A 14368-nucleotide genomic window follows, 5' to 3' on the forward strand; every position below is an offset into this window, starting at 1 on the left:
TCTAGCTATCTATCTAGCGATTTATCTAGCTATCTAGCTATCTATATAGCTATCTAGCTGTCTATCTAGCTATCTATCTGTCTATCTATCTATCTAGCTATCTGTCTATCTAGCTATCTATCGATCTAGCTAGCGAGCTAGCGATCGAGCGAGCGAGCTAGCGAGCGAGCTATCGAGCTATCGAGCGATCGATCGATCGATCGAGCGAGCGATCGATCGATCGAGCGAGCGAGCGAGCGATCGAGCAGCTAGCGATCGAGCGAGCGAGCGAGCGATCGAGCGATCTAGCGAGCTATCTAGCTAGCGAGCTCGAGCTAGCTATCTATCGAGCTATCGATCGAGCGAGCGAGCGATTTAGCGAGCGAGCGAGCGAGCGAGCGAGCGAGCGAGCGACGAGCGAGCGAGCGAAGCGAGCGAGCGAGCGAGCGAGGGAGGAGCGAGAGCAGCGAGGAGCGAGCGAGCGAGCGAGCGAGGAGCGAGCGAGCGAGGCGAGCGAGCGAGCGAGCAGCGAGCGAGCGAGGAGAGCGAGCGAGCGAGCGAGCGAGCGAGCGAGCGAGCGAGCGAGCGAGCGAGCGAGCGAGCGAGCGAGCGAGCGAGCGCGCGAGCGAGCGAGCGAGCGAGCGAGCGAGCGCGAGAGAGCGAGCGAGCGAGCGAGCGAGCGAGCGAGCGAGCGAGCGAGCTAGCGAGCGAGCGGCGATGAGCGAGCGAGAGCGAGAGAGCGAGCGAGCGACCGACGAGAGCGAGCGCGCGAGGGAGCGAGCGAGCGAGCGGAGCGAGCGAGCGAGCGAGCGAGCAGCGAGCGAGCGAGCGAGCGAGCGAGCGAGCGAGCGAGCGAGCGAGCGAGCGAGCGAGCGAGCGAGAGAGGGAGCGAGCGAGCGAGCGAGCGAGCGAGAGTAGCGAGCGAGCGAGCGAGCGAGCGAGCGAGCGAGCGAAGGGAGCGAGCGAGCGAGCGAGCGAGCGAGCGAGCGAGGCGAGCGAGCTAGCGAGCGCGAGCGAGGAGCGAGCGAGCGAGGGAGCGAGCGAGCGAGCGAGAGAGCGAGCTATAGATCTAGCTAGCTATCGAGCTATCTATTTAGCGAGCGAGCGAGCTATCTATCTAGCGAGCGAGCTAGCGAGCGATCTAGCGATCGAGCTAGCGAGCGAGCTAGCTATCGATCTATCTAGCTATCTATCTATCTATCATCTAATCTAGCGATCTATCTATCTATCTAGCGAGCGAGCTATCGAGCTATCGAGCGATCGAGCTAGCTAGCGAGCGATCTAGCTAGCGAGCGAGAGATCTAGCTAGCTACCGACCTAGCTATCTATCGATCTAGCGAGCGAGCTAGCTAGCGAGCGAGACAGCGAGCTAGAGAGCGAGCTAGCTAGCGATCGATCTAGCTAGCTAGCTAGCGATCGAGCGATCGATAGATCTAGAGAGCTATCGAGCTAGCGAGCTATCTTTCGATCGATCTATCTATCGAGCGAGCTAGCTATCTATCTATCTATCTATCTATCGAGCTAGCGAGCTATCTAGCGAGCTAGCGAGCGATCTATCCGAGAGAGCATATATAGATAATAGAGTAGATAGAGAGAGAGATAGATATATAGATATATAGATATATAGATATATATATATAGATATATATATATATATATATATATATATATATATATATATATGTATATCTATCTATATATCTATATATCTATCTATTCTTCTATTTATCTATCTAATCTATCTATCTATCTATCTCTATCTCCCTCTCTCTCTATATATATATCATTGACAACGTGCCATTATGTTTTTCAAAAAGATCAACAGTCAACTTTAAACGGCGCGTGACTGTATCATAAATAGGTGTCTTGGTACTTAAACAACTCGGGAAATCGTGCCCTATATATATATTCTACAACAAACGGTATAATTACGTTGAATATTATCATAACTAATGACCACATGACGCATACACATGCTAAATAGTAATCCGCCTGGTGTACACAATCGTACATTTAAATAAGCGTTTGTTGATGTGTAAAATACACAGGCCGATGAAACATGAGGATGAACGTTATTTAGTTATTGACCGCAATATTATACAAACTGTTTGCTTGTGAAGAATTCAGAGACACATGAACGTTTCAGTATTGTAGTTGTACTCTTCTAGAACGTGCAAGTCCGTTGTCCAGACCTTTCTTTGGGACGTTTGTTACTAAAAACATGCGCACTTTAGGATAGAAGAAAATGATTGAAACGTTAGATTGCTTGATTTGTCACGTACACGTAACCAAACACATTTGATTGATGTGAACTTCATTCACCATTTAAATAAGAAATAAAGAACTGGTTCAAAACTTTTCTGAAAAGCATTGTATAATTATATCAGTGCTTAACCATGTAACACAATGTACCACATAACTTTCTATAACTATCTATATTCAAATATTTCTGCTTCAAGGTATTGTTGCGGCCGAACAAAACAAAAGTAATTAGTACGGGATTAAAATCAAATAAGGAACTGATATTTCCAATTGATAAATATGTGTAGATACGAAAATATGACACATGACATTGAACATCCTTTTGCATGTTAGTACGCCATAAATAAATATAGAGAATATTACATGAGGTGTATATAAAAATAAGTTTACCATGAGAGGCTTAGAACCGAAGTAGCGCGAGGCTTTCTGAGCGCTAACATGGTTTAAATCGAGCATGATAAACTTGATCTTTATCCAAAACTCACATAATATTATATTAATCCTATTATTTCCTCCCTATTTTCCATTAATTATTATGAAATATCAAATATATATTTTTGACGATTTTGTTTTTCCTTAGCTGACAAAGACAGAATCTCCAATTTTTGGAAAAATCCCATATATGATCTGAAAATAGTGACAGTTTAAAGCCCAAGTTTATACGATCGTTGTTATACAATCGATTTTTATCTGGTAATAGGATAAATTCAAATATATGTATACATATACATTTATTCAGTTTCTGTTTTGCAGCTAATGTAATACTATTTCCCTTAATTTTCATATTGCTTATTAAAGCCCTATGTAAAACTGATGTTCTAATTTAAACAATGTTGAACATTAATAAAATGTACACGATAACTTTGTGAGCCACAAAAAAACCTCTTTGATAGACTTGTAACTCCAATTTGAACTATGGCAGTAAAGTTTGGGGATTTTTTAATGGTATGTCCGCAGAGCGTGTTAATATGCAATGTTGTAAACAAATCCTCGTTGTAAAAAGATGTTCAAAATGACTTTGTATACGATGAACTTTGTCGTCTTAATTGTCAATCTGCCAGATAAATTAACCTTATTAAATTTTGAATTAAATTGATAAACAGAAAACAAGTTTTCTTAAAAAGTTACTTATATTGGTATTGCAATATTCTTCCTAATAGATCATCTGGTTTTCATTACTTAAGGACTTGCTTAATAACTTAGGGTTTTACGAGGCTATTTCAAGATATCGGAAATGATAAAGTATTTATCTCAAATGTAAGACAAAGATTAAATGATACTTTTATTCAAAAATACTATGAGACATTGTGCAACTCAAGCATATTGCCACTTTAAAATTCAAGCGTTATTTAGATATGTGCGACTCAGGCAAATTTCCACTTTAAAATTTAAGCGTTATTTAGATATGTGCAACTCAAGCATATTGCCACTTTTAAATTGCAGCGTTATTTAGATATGTGCAACTCAAGCATATTGCCACTTTTAAATTGAAGCGTTATTTAGATATATGCACTATTATGCCACTTTTAAATTTCAGCGTTTTTTTTTATATGTGCACTATTAAAATAGTTCGTGCATGTTTTTCCAAAGTATGATGCTATTCAAATTTTTTGTAAAAAGTGGAAGATGAACCAAACCCTCTCCCGTTCATATAGGAAAAATAAAGTGTTATATAGTAGAAGATTAATTTCACATTTTCTTAGAGCGCATAATGTTTTCAAAATTAAGATCTCACTATATTCCATTTTATAACATATACTGACCTAACATGCACAAGTTTATTGAATTAGTAACAACTGAAAATAAAATGTTGCTACACAAACTATAATGTTGATATATGTATGTGTTAAACGGTCGCGTTTAATTTACCGTACAAACTGTATTCGAATACATGTTGTTTGTTTTTGTAGTTGTTTATCAATTGCCAGCATTATCATTTAAATAAAGACGTTGTAACAGGATCGTGCCTGTTTCTATATACTTCTTAGAAATGATAGCTGTTTAATAAGTATTGGATTGCATTGTATTACAGCTATTAAATAAGATTTAAATATTAAACTCAGATATACACTATGATATATATATATATATATATATATATATATATATATATATATATATATATATAATTCGTTATATCCCAGGTCCCTGAAGTAAAACCAAACATCGCCATGTGACTTCACATTCAAACATTACAGGCAAATCATTCGAAATGTTTCCGGTGTTGATTTGAAGATTACGAAGTTTACTGATAGAAACAAAACATTAAAATGCTGTAAGTGGTAAGTCATTATAATTATCTTCAACGAGCCCCTGCTAAATAACAGATATACCTGGCTGATGTTTGCTATGTGAAAGCACTGCAATCGTATATTGATCTTTTTAGATGGCATATGTTTATAAATAAAGGAAATGTATTTTGTACAGGGCAATATGTTAATGGGACTTTACTTCATTAATTTAATAAGCATCGGATTGGTGCGTGTTTGCTTCCGTTTAATTTATTTGCATACAACACATTCATATCTTTAGAATTATTGTACTTTTTATAACCATAAATGTTCGGTAACTGAAATATGTGTATAAACAGCCTTTAAACCATCTATACTATGTCTAACTGGTTTATTTAGATGAAGTGCAAACGGTTTAATATGTATTCAGGACTACGGTTAAAGTTGTAGCAAATAAAAGCATGCGTATTGAAAATATCGGTACATCACTGAATAAAGTGTTAAGATGTTAGCACTGTACTAAATCATTTTAAAGTTAGTTTCATATTCCCAATAGCTATAGTACTCTACATCCAAACACATCTACCAAATAATGATGATGTAGAAGGTATTGGCAATACTACTACTGAAGATGTCACAGATAACGGCGATTATTATTGTGATACTTGTAATCATAATGTCGAATATAACAATGATCACTATGCTGATCAATATGCTCCAAAGCTGAGCGAGATAAGGATGCGGATAATGATAAGTGTGATAATTCCAAGGAAACTAAGACACATAAAATTAAATAATAAACGAAAGCCTTTGATAAAGTTACAGTATTGATAACCGTGATCAGGCTAAATGACTACTTTCAACACTGATCACATTGTTGTAACCATATAAAATAGTGATATCTCCGAATATTAATTAAAAACAAATGGTGGAAGTGTCTTAAACTTTTGATGAGATATCCACTCGATATATCAACAATTTTATGTTTAATGTGTAGCACCAAAGTAAATTCAGACGTTTTAAAGTCATACAATTCAACCAATTAAATAATCATTCGGTTACTTTCCCAAATCAAGACGATCAACAATTCTAATATGTAAATGCTATCATTAAATATAAATGTTTGAATGAAATTTAAAACGCCATCCATTATGGCTTATCGTGCAATTGTTTTTTATGGACGGTTTTTATAAAACTCAAATTATTAACATATTAAATTCATATACATATGTATCGTGTATTTTCAAATCATCTTATGACATGGTGTTTCGTTCTTAAAAACCGCTATGCAGACTATATAATATATATTTATACATGCACTTATCAATTTGATATAGTATTTTATATCGCGATCTAGCTACTTTTATAATATTTATCCAGACACAATTACATATCGATTAATGTTTAATAGACAACGGCACGAAGTGATAAGACCAACGTGTTCCATGATGTGCTGTATTATGAAAGTCCTTTATATCAATAATATATTAAAGTCGTTCCGAAATTTATTGACGGAAAAAGTCGTACCTGTATGTGTTTACTTTCATTTGCAATTTTCACCCTGAACTTAAACATATTGTCGAAGTACACGTATTAATTAAATACAACATAAAAATTGTACTATCATTTGCGCAACATTGAACAATATTTTAGCATGTTATTAATATAACTTATGTATAATGAAATGGCTTAGAGTATTTTCTCCCTTTAAATAAAGAAAACAGAACCAGTTCCTCATGCCCTGTGCAATCCAAAATATGATACAATATAGTCTAATTTATATTTCTAAGTCATGTGTACAAATCTGTAACAAACAACTATACACATTCTGACATACGTTCTTGTTATATACCATTTTTTCTGAACATAATTGTTTTAGTAATACTCCAGTTCCTGTTTTTGGACTGAATAACAACAATGATTTTCAGCATGCTTCGGATTCAATGTAGTTACACAGTTCCTTTTTTTACGACCAAATTTCGACAAGAAAAAAGGAACGGGTTCCTTATTGTATCCTTTAACCGAATAAGGAATATTAACAAAAAATATTTCACATTGACGAAACTGTGCCACATTACTCTGAGAATAAATATACGTGTAGATGTGCTATACAGTGTTTAATCCAACATATTCCTAGGGTATATTCCGTCACTTTGCCAAAGAAACAAATAAACCGGTCCCATTCAGTATTGAAGAAAGTTTGCACGGATTTTTATATTTTAAATACTGTTTTGAACTTATACCGGTATATGTAAGATGAACAGTTTGTTCACTATAACTTTTATACTGTTTTGATGTTGTTTTGAAAGATAATGACTTTTTAGTACCTTTCTACTTAAATGTATTTATTAATTAATAATCTTTTTTTCGGCACTGATTCCAGGAAAAGGAAACATATTCTTATTCATAATTCAAGCCGAATTAGCATATGACACGTTCTAACTTTACCCTGAATCTGTAACGACTGCTTTGGATACACGAATACGAAATTTTTAAAATGTATTTTAATACGTACCGCATTCGCACATACATTTCTCAAATTATTTCGACCATTATTTGCGTATACCTGAGTTCACCAAGGTTAGTGCTGAAGTATTTTTAAGATTCATAAATGTACCGCCACTTTTCATTTCAAAACGTGAATGTTGAATCCGTGAAATTCGAAAAATTATCACTAAAATTCCTGCATTTTCAATTCGATGTGTTTTGTTTGATTCATGGCGTGTCTTCAAAGGCGTGACACCACGCGCTGTAGATATGTATTGTACTTGCATTGAAGGCAATTATGTGATGAACTGTATCGAGGTAATGTAATTTGCTTCGGAACTAAAACTGCATTCACCACTTATCACATTCAACTATAGCATTGAACCCTCAATCGTCTCCTTTAGAATACAATACACGTTTCATATGGTTAAACAATCTAAAAGGTAAGATCCATCAGACAATGTTCGAACATTTACCAAACACAAGTATAGTCGTCCTCAATTAATAACAACAGTCAGTGTGCTAGATATAATTTTGCATTTTGCTCTTTAGTCGTTGTCTCTTTGTGTAGTGCAACACAACTGGGCCTATTTCTAACACTTTAGATTGTGAGCATGATAGAATAAAACAGAGGCATTGTATTTATAGCAATAGTCCAATGTAAGAAATGCTTTCACCAGCAGTTGTAATATTCAAAGTATTAATGTGCCGGTGCACCAACATATTGTCATGAAGAATAAACACTCACGTGGCAAGTTATTCTACTAAAGACTGATACATTTTGTATATTATCTTAATCTTAACAAATCTTAATATTATTTAAATATATGTATCGATGCAATTACCTTATATTGTATTAAAATAAAAATTGACAAATTCCCAATGTTGGTTCTGAAGTCTTTATAGATTCATATATGTGCCGTAAATAAATCCTTCTTAAAATTATATTGCATCCCTGAAATATGAAAATCTAACAAAACCCTATGAATTTTTTATTTGATGTTTTTTTTATGCATTCATGACGTGTGTGCAATGTCGTGACATTACGCGCTGTTGATATATATTGCGCTTGTTATGAAGACATTAGTCTGGTGGACTGTATCAAAGTCATGAAGTTAAATGCGTACCTTAAACTGGTTTCAATATTAATTGCGATCGTCAAAAAAATTGAGCCCTGAATCGTATACATTCGTTACTAGATACAAGTATTCAGATCATGGTGCAATACAATCAAGAATGTACGCCCCATCAGAACGTTTTCGAACAGATATTCGTTGTTGTATAAATACCTTATATAAAAAGCTGTTAACTAAAGCAATCGCCATTGATCTTTTTTTTTTAATAAACTAATAATTGGTAAACATTCGTCTGATTATGTCTTAATATGGGCAATACTTGTAGATATCGGTATTCAAATCCATCATGTAGCAGTCAGAATAATAATCAGTGTCATTAATTCGTACCAGAAACTCACAAAACCGGGCAATCTATTAGGAAAGCATAGCTCAAAGAAACAACAACAGACACAGTTCTTCAATCCAATCAAGCAGACCACCGACTGAAACATGTGTACATGAACAGCTTGACGTAAATTATTTCAAAGCATGTGTCTTGTGCAACTTTAAGTGTGGTTAGTTTCATAAATTCCCTTAACGCCGCCCGATAAATGTTGCGTAACCCGTTGTAACCGAGCTACATGAAGTAACAGAAAACAACGTCATATGCTTAAACATTAAAGTTACACTCAGCTTAACATTATCTAAAGGCTCACGGTATGGATTAAAATACCATCCAAGTTCACAAATGTCATGATAATATAAACAACAGACGAAGTCACGCAAACCCATTGCACTGAAGTCAAGTGGTAAGCCATTAGAGTGATATCCAGCCAGCTCCTGCTAATTTAGAGGTATACATTTGTATATTACTGCGTCGACTGTTCGAAAAAAAAACAACAACACTAAAATCTTATTATATTTAATACGATAAGAGATATATATATATATATATATATATATATATATATATATATATATATATATATATATATATATATATATATATATATATATATATATATATTACAAGCTCATATATATTATATAAAATAAAAATAAAAATATAAATACAAAAAATATATATATAACATTGGCAACATGTTCTCAACATACCAATACATCATACTACTTTCTTGATGTGGATGTTGTAACCTTAATGACATTCCAAAATAAACTTTACATTTTACAGCATATACATGCATTATTTAATAACGCACTCCGATTCGAAGAAGAGCTATTGTTTCATTTGGGGTAAATTATTGATTGATTAATACGAAGAAAAGGTCATCTCATTTTATTGCTTGTATGTGTAAATATTACGTATCCTTGTCTAAATTCAGTTGACAAAATCATTTTAAAATATTTTAAAGGCAATTATGTAAAATTTGACTGTTTTTTTAAAGTCCATGTTTTTCTAAGTATATAGGTGTTTAAGAAACAATATTTATTGTCTGAAAACACCTGGTCTGTTACAAGTTGGATCAACACGTTCCAATATTCATTTGTTTTCTGTTTGTGTATTTCAGAAGATAATTGATTATGTACGTTCTTAAAAAGACGCCAACAAAATCCTTGAACATCGGAAACATTGTTACTAACATCGCAACCATCGACGCTTCCATCACCACCGTCGTCATCGTCGCAACTCCATCACTGCCACTATCGTCAAAAACGCAACCACCGCCTTCCGGTGAACAACAAAATCACCACAATTACCACCACCACCGCTAATACAGCAACCACGCCATCACAGCTACCATCGCCACCACCGCCAATAAATCTACCACCGCCAGCAGCGAATGTTATATGAGGCTGTGCACATGCATTTCTTTTTTCCACAAACTATGCTATTAATGTGGAGGAAAAAAATTGAGTCAAGGTGGCGGCGGGGGTATTGCAGCACTCCTTTGTCGAAGCTCTACTAAGCCTGTGAACCTGCTTATATGGTTATTTTTGTATTTGGAAACATTTGATAATGTACTTGTACTTATTTTAGTTCCTATTTGTTCACAAATAGTCCTCGTTTTTTCGTCTTACATCTCCTTTTTTTAAAGCCATGCTTGAAAGCCTGTAGATTATGAAGGCCAATATATCATTGTATATACCATCCTGTGTTTTTAAAGTGTTGCAATGTAGTACGTTTTTTGTTTTGTTTTGTTTCCTGAAACTTGCAAGAAGCTTGACTTTGTAATATAAAACTGAATTGTTTATTATTGCTATGAGCATAAATCACAAACATGCATGCCAAAAAAACAAACTGTTACCGTATTCATTCTAATAGACGCACATGCCCTTTTAAACATGCCCCCACTAAATTTTTAAAATCCGGAACCTTTATCTGATCTAAAATATGACCACTCATTCCTGGACTTGTTTTGATTTCCGGCATTTTGAAGTGTTCCAAAAACGGCCTTTCAAAACGGATTATAATACATGGCAATTAATAGCCATTCAACAATCATTGTGTACTATCGGATTATTTGTTCTTTTTCAAGTAGCATACCGGTATTTCTTTTCAGAATATCTTTAGTTAGGTATTTAATGATTAGCACGGAAACAACACTATCAGTGATTTAATTGCTTATACTCAGTATCATAGTGTTCTTTTGAAAGCGGAACCTTTTAATTATACTTAAATTTGATATTGTATTACCCTATTACATGCGCAACCTCGGGAAAATGATCACGCCGCGACTCGTCTAATATAATAAATACGGTATAAGGCAATATATGTTTATTGTGTGAATTCTACAACAAGAAGTTGTAGTATATTTTTGTGCTAGTTGTTTTAATATTATTTTGCAAGCCAGCATATGTTTAACATAATTAAACTCTGAAAGCTTGCCATAAAATCCCCTTTGTCATATCTTATAATCCATTTTATTGTCCGATTAATTCCAGGCTTCTGAACAGTAACATTGTTAAAGAGAATTTTTGTAATTTAAGTTTTAAATTGAATTGGGAACATGCTTTGCAGTTAACAGTTCATCATGTTTGTCAATTCACTGAAGTCGCATTCTCATTTGCATATTTCTATTTCGAATTATTTAAAACAGAAGTAAACATGTAAATATTTTTGCTAGATGAAACTTTGAATTTTTAGTCATTGTAAGACGAATCATTAGCAGATAATAACAAAGCACTAAAGACAAAAAGTGATATTGGATGGGGTGTCAGGGATTTCTTATTTTATTGACCTAGTTTGATGGGACCTATTTAACTCGTTTCAGCATAAGGGCCATTTATAGGTGAATGTTTAGATTTTTAGTTTATTACAGCTTTAAAATATGAAGTGATGTATGCATATATTAGATATAAATTCAGGCACAAATTGTGTACACTTTTGTACACATGTGTTGTTGGCAACATCAAGTATTTACTGTAGTATGTTGTAACTGACCAGATACATAATAAATAAAAGCTTTAAGATGAATTATTAAGTCTTTGTTATTATCATTGCATATCATTAATTGAGTGTGAAGTAACTTGATGAGTAATCATTTCAGGGCTTTCAAACATATACCTAAATGAAGACTATTTCAGAAGGTTGTTTTCTGTTGCAAGTGTGTATCGTTCTAAAATAAGGTCACAGAAGAAATGGATCACACAAGTACATGCAGGCAAGTAAAAAAGGTGTTTCACAAGTACGTATTATACGGCAAGAATGACACGCAAGTAAAACAAAACACACAAATATGCTTGCGTTGGTACGTCCGTGCGAGTGTCAGTCCGGCAAACTTTGTCTGGAGCATATCTCAAAAAAGATCAGAGATACAAACTTGGAACTTTATATGTAGATATATCTCATTGAGGATTGCAGTGCACAAGAACCATAACTCTTGTCGTATTTCTTTTCACCATCAGTCAATAATTGTAAAATATATCATTATTGAGTCATCATTTGAATACCGTTATTTGGTTATGTATATACCATTACTGGGCTATCATTATATACTAATATTGGGTCATCATTTTATATATCATTACTGGGTCATGCATATACCATTTTTTGGCCACATATAAACCATTATTGGGCCATATTTTTATATACCATTTTTGGGTCATATATATACTAGATAGATAGATCGATAGATATTATTTAATTTCTTCGTTAGAAGAGACATCGTTACAGATGAATAGATTTGTATAAATACATTCGTGAAAACGAACAAACACATTACAAACAAGCTGAATAGATGAACATGTTATAAAGTAAATGTTGAATTTAGCAATATTTTAATGGAAATAATACAAATTTAGTGAAATAAGACAATTTGAGAAATGCTTTACTTCTAAATGTTTAAAGTTTAACAATACACTCTTTTTCTAGATCCGTAAGTAATGCAATGCATATGTAGATACCTCAGTGTTAAAAGTTTTAATCTCATTTGCACAAACGGGTGACTGAAGATAGTCGACAATTTATGAACGAAGTTAAGAACCTTTGAAAACATTCAGCATTCTATCTGATTCTCCGAGATCAACTGCTGGGAGGCCCCTAACCATTTTAATAATTTGTTGTTCAGGGCTAAATGCACATATAAAATTACATTAGCCAAACCAAGTGACTCTATGAGGAAATTCCAGAGAATGAAGCAAGACAAAGAAATAGTATGAACTGCTATTTCGTCAGTGAATAGTAGTGCAGTTTTGACAAAGAACATTGAATTTTTTGGAGAATAATGTACATAAAACTAGTACAGAAGAGATTACTTCGGGTAATAAATCCCTGTATAGTTTTGATATGTACCGCAAGTGGCATGGTATCCGCATTTAGAAACCGACCTCGCTTGATTGAGGATTCGTTAGTAAAACTCGCTCTCAATTCATACTTATTATAGACCTTTATGGAATTGTTTATAAGCTTTGTCAAAAAATTCATACTAATAACTTCTGCATTATGTAAGTAATTCGCTAGGACATGTGTTTAGGCATATTTTCCAAGCATTCTGTATATGTCTGGAATGAAACCAGTTACCTTGTGTGGTACGGACATATATTTCACCAGACGTTGGTTAAAGATGATTATTATACGTTTGGTCGTATCTAACACGCATAGTTGACCAAACAGTAGTAGCTTCCTTCTGTCAATAATTGATTTTATTGGATGAATGCCAATATAGGATGGCGCTATACCAGAGCGTGTACATTGAGACAAAGCTTGCATATGCTTAATGCACTGCCGGTGAGCTCTTTCAAGGGATACAGTTTGTGAGGCAGTAATGGTGTTCCACGTTTCGCACCCGTATAAAGCTTTTGGTAGAACAATTGATTCATAAATTTTCGTTGTTGTTAACGGATGTATCATCCGCGGTGGAGGCCAGATTCTACTAAGCTGAAGGAAGTTTTGCGCATATTTGAATAAACTAAATTGGTGGCTTCATTAAGGTCGCCATATTGTCGCTCAGAACACCTAGGTGAACATAAGTAGTCGCTTCGCCTACTACTTCCTGTCCGAGGTGCCATATGCGCGATAGTGATTTGTAGCGGATCGGAGTTTCATTGTAGGCAACGACTTTGCATTTAGATGCTTTGTACAGGTACAAAGAAACAACACTGCATTAGTTCATCGAGACCGTGTTTTGTCAACGACCTGAGAGCAATATCATCAGCTAAAGTGGGGCATGAAAAGCTAGTGTTATTAATATTAAGACCAGACTCCACTCTGTCGAGGCTTTCCAAAAGATTATTTATAAATAGACTATAAATAAAAGTTCTGCTGACTTGGCCTTGTATTGCGCCTTGTAATATATTAAACCATTAAGACGTTATTCCGTGCGTTTTAACACTACAGTGAGATTTTCGAGTAATTTTAGGTCGATGCCGGTTTTGTAAAGTTTCAAAAGTAGGAAACTATGGGGTACATAGCCAAATGCCATTTTGACGTCTGGACTATCGCGTGCGTAGTTGATACATTCACCTACCCTAAACGCCCTCATAAGACAAATTACATTTTTCTGGAAGCCGCATTGTAACGGACTGAACGATTCACATTGACTTTGTTCTGTTAAATCAACTAGCACGTTTTTGTAGAGTTTGAGAACGGTCGAGCATAATGACATGGATCTGTAATTACTAGGGTCTTTCTTGTTTTTTACCTTTTTACCTTTTGTACATAACTGTTATAATGCATTTTTAAGATCCTCTGGACAATATTGGTGTTATGCCATTGCGTTGAATTGTTGTTATGACCTTTAACATTAAGTGCCGCCGGTTGTAACATTGGGTCAACAATTTATACTTAATTATTGGGCCAAAACCCCGACTATCCATTGATCTGACCCAGTAAGTTGGTGTTGTGAGGTTAGGTATACATGTTCTATCAAAGCAAAAGTACGTCAGTTGAAATCC

Source organism: Dreissena polymorpha, unplaced genomic scaffold, assembly GCF_020536995.1.
Source record: "Dreissena polymorpha isolate Duluth1 unplaced genomic scaffold, UMN_Dpol_1.0 chrUn015, whole genome shotgun sequence".
In the NCBI taxonomy this organism is placed as follows: Eukaryota; Metazoa; Mollusca; class Bivalvia; order Myida; family Dreissenidae; genus Dreissena; species Dreissena polymorpha.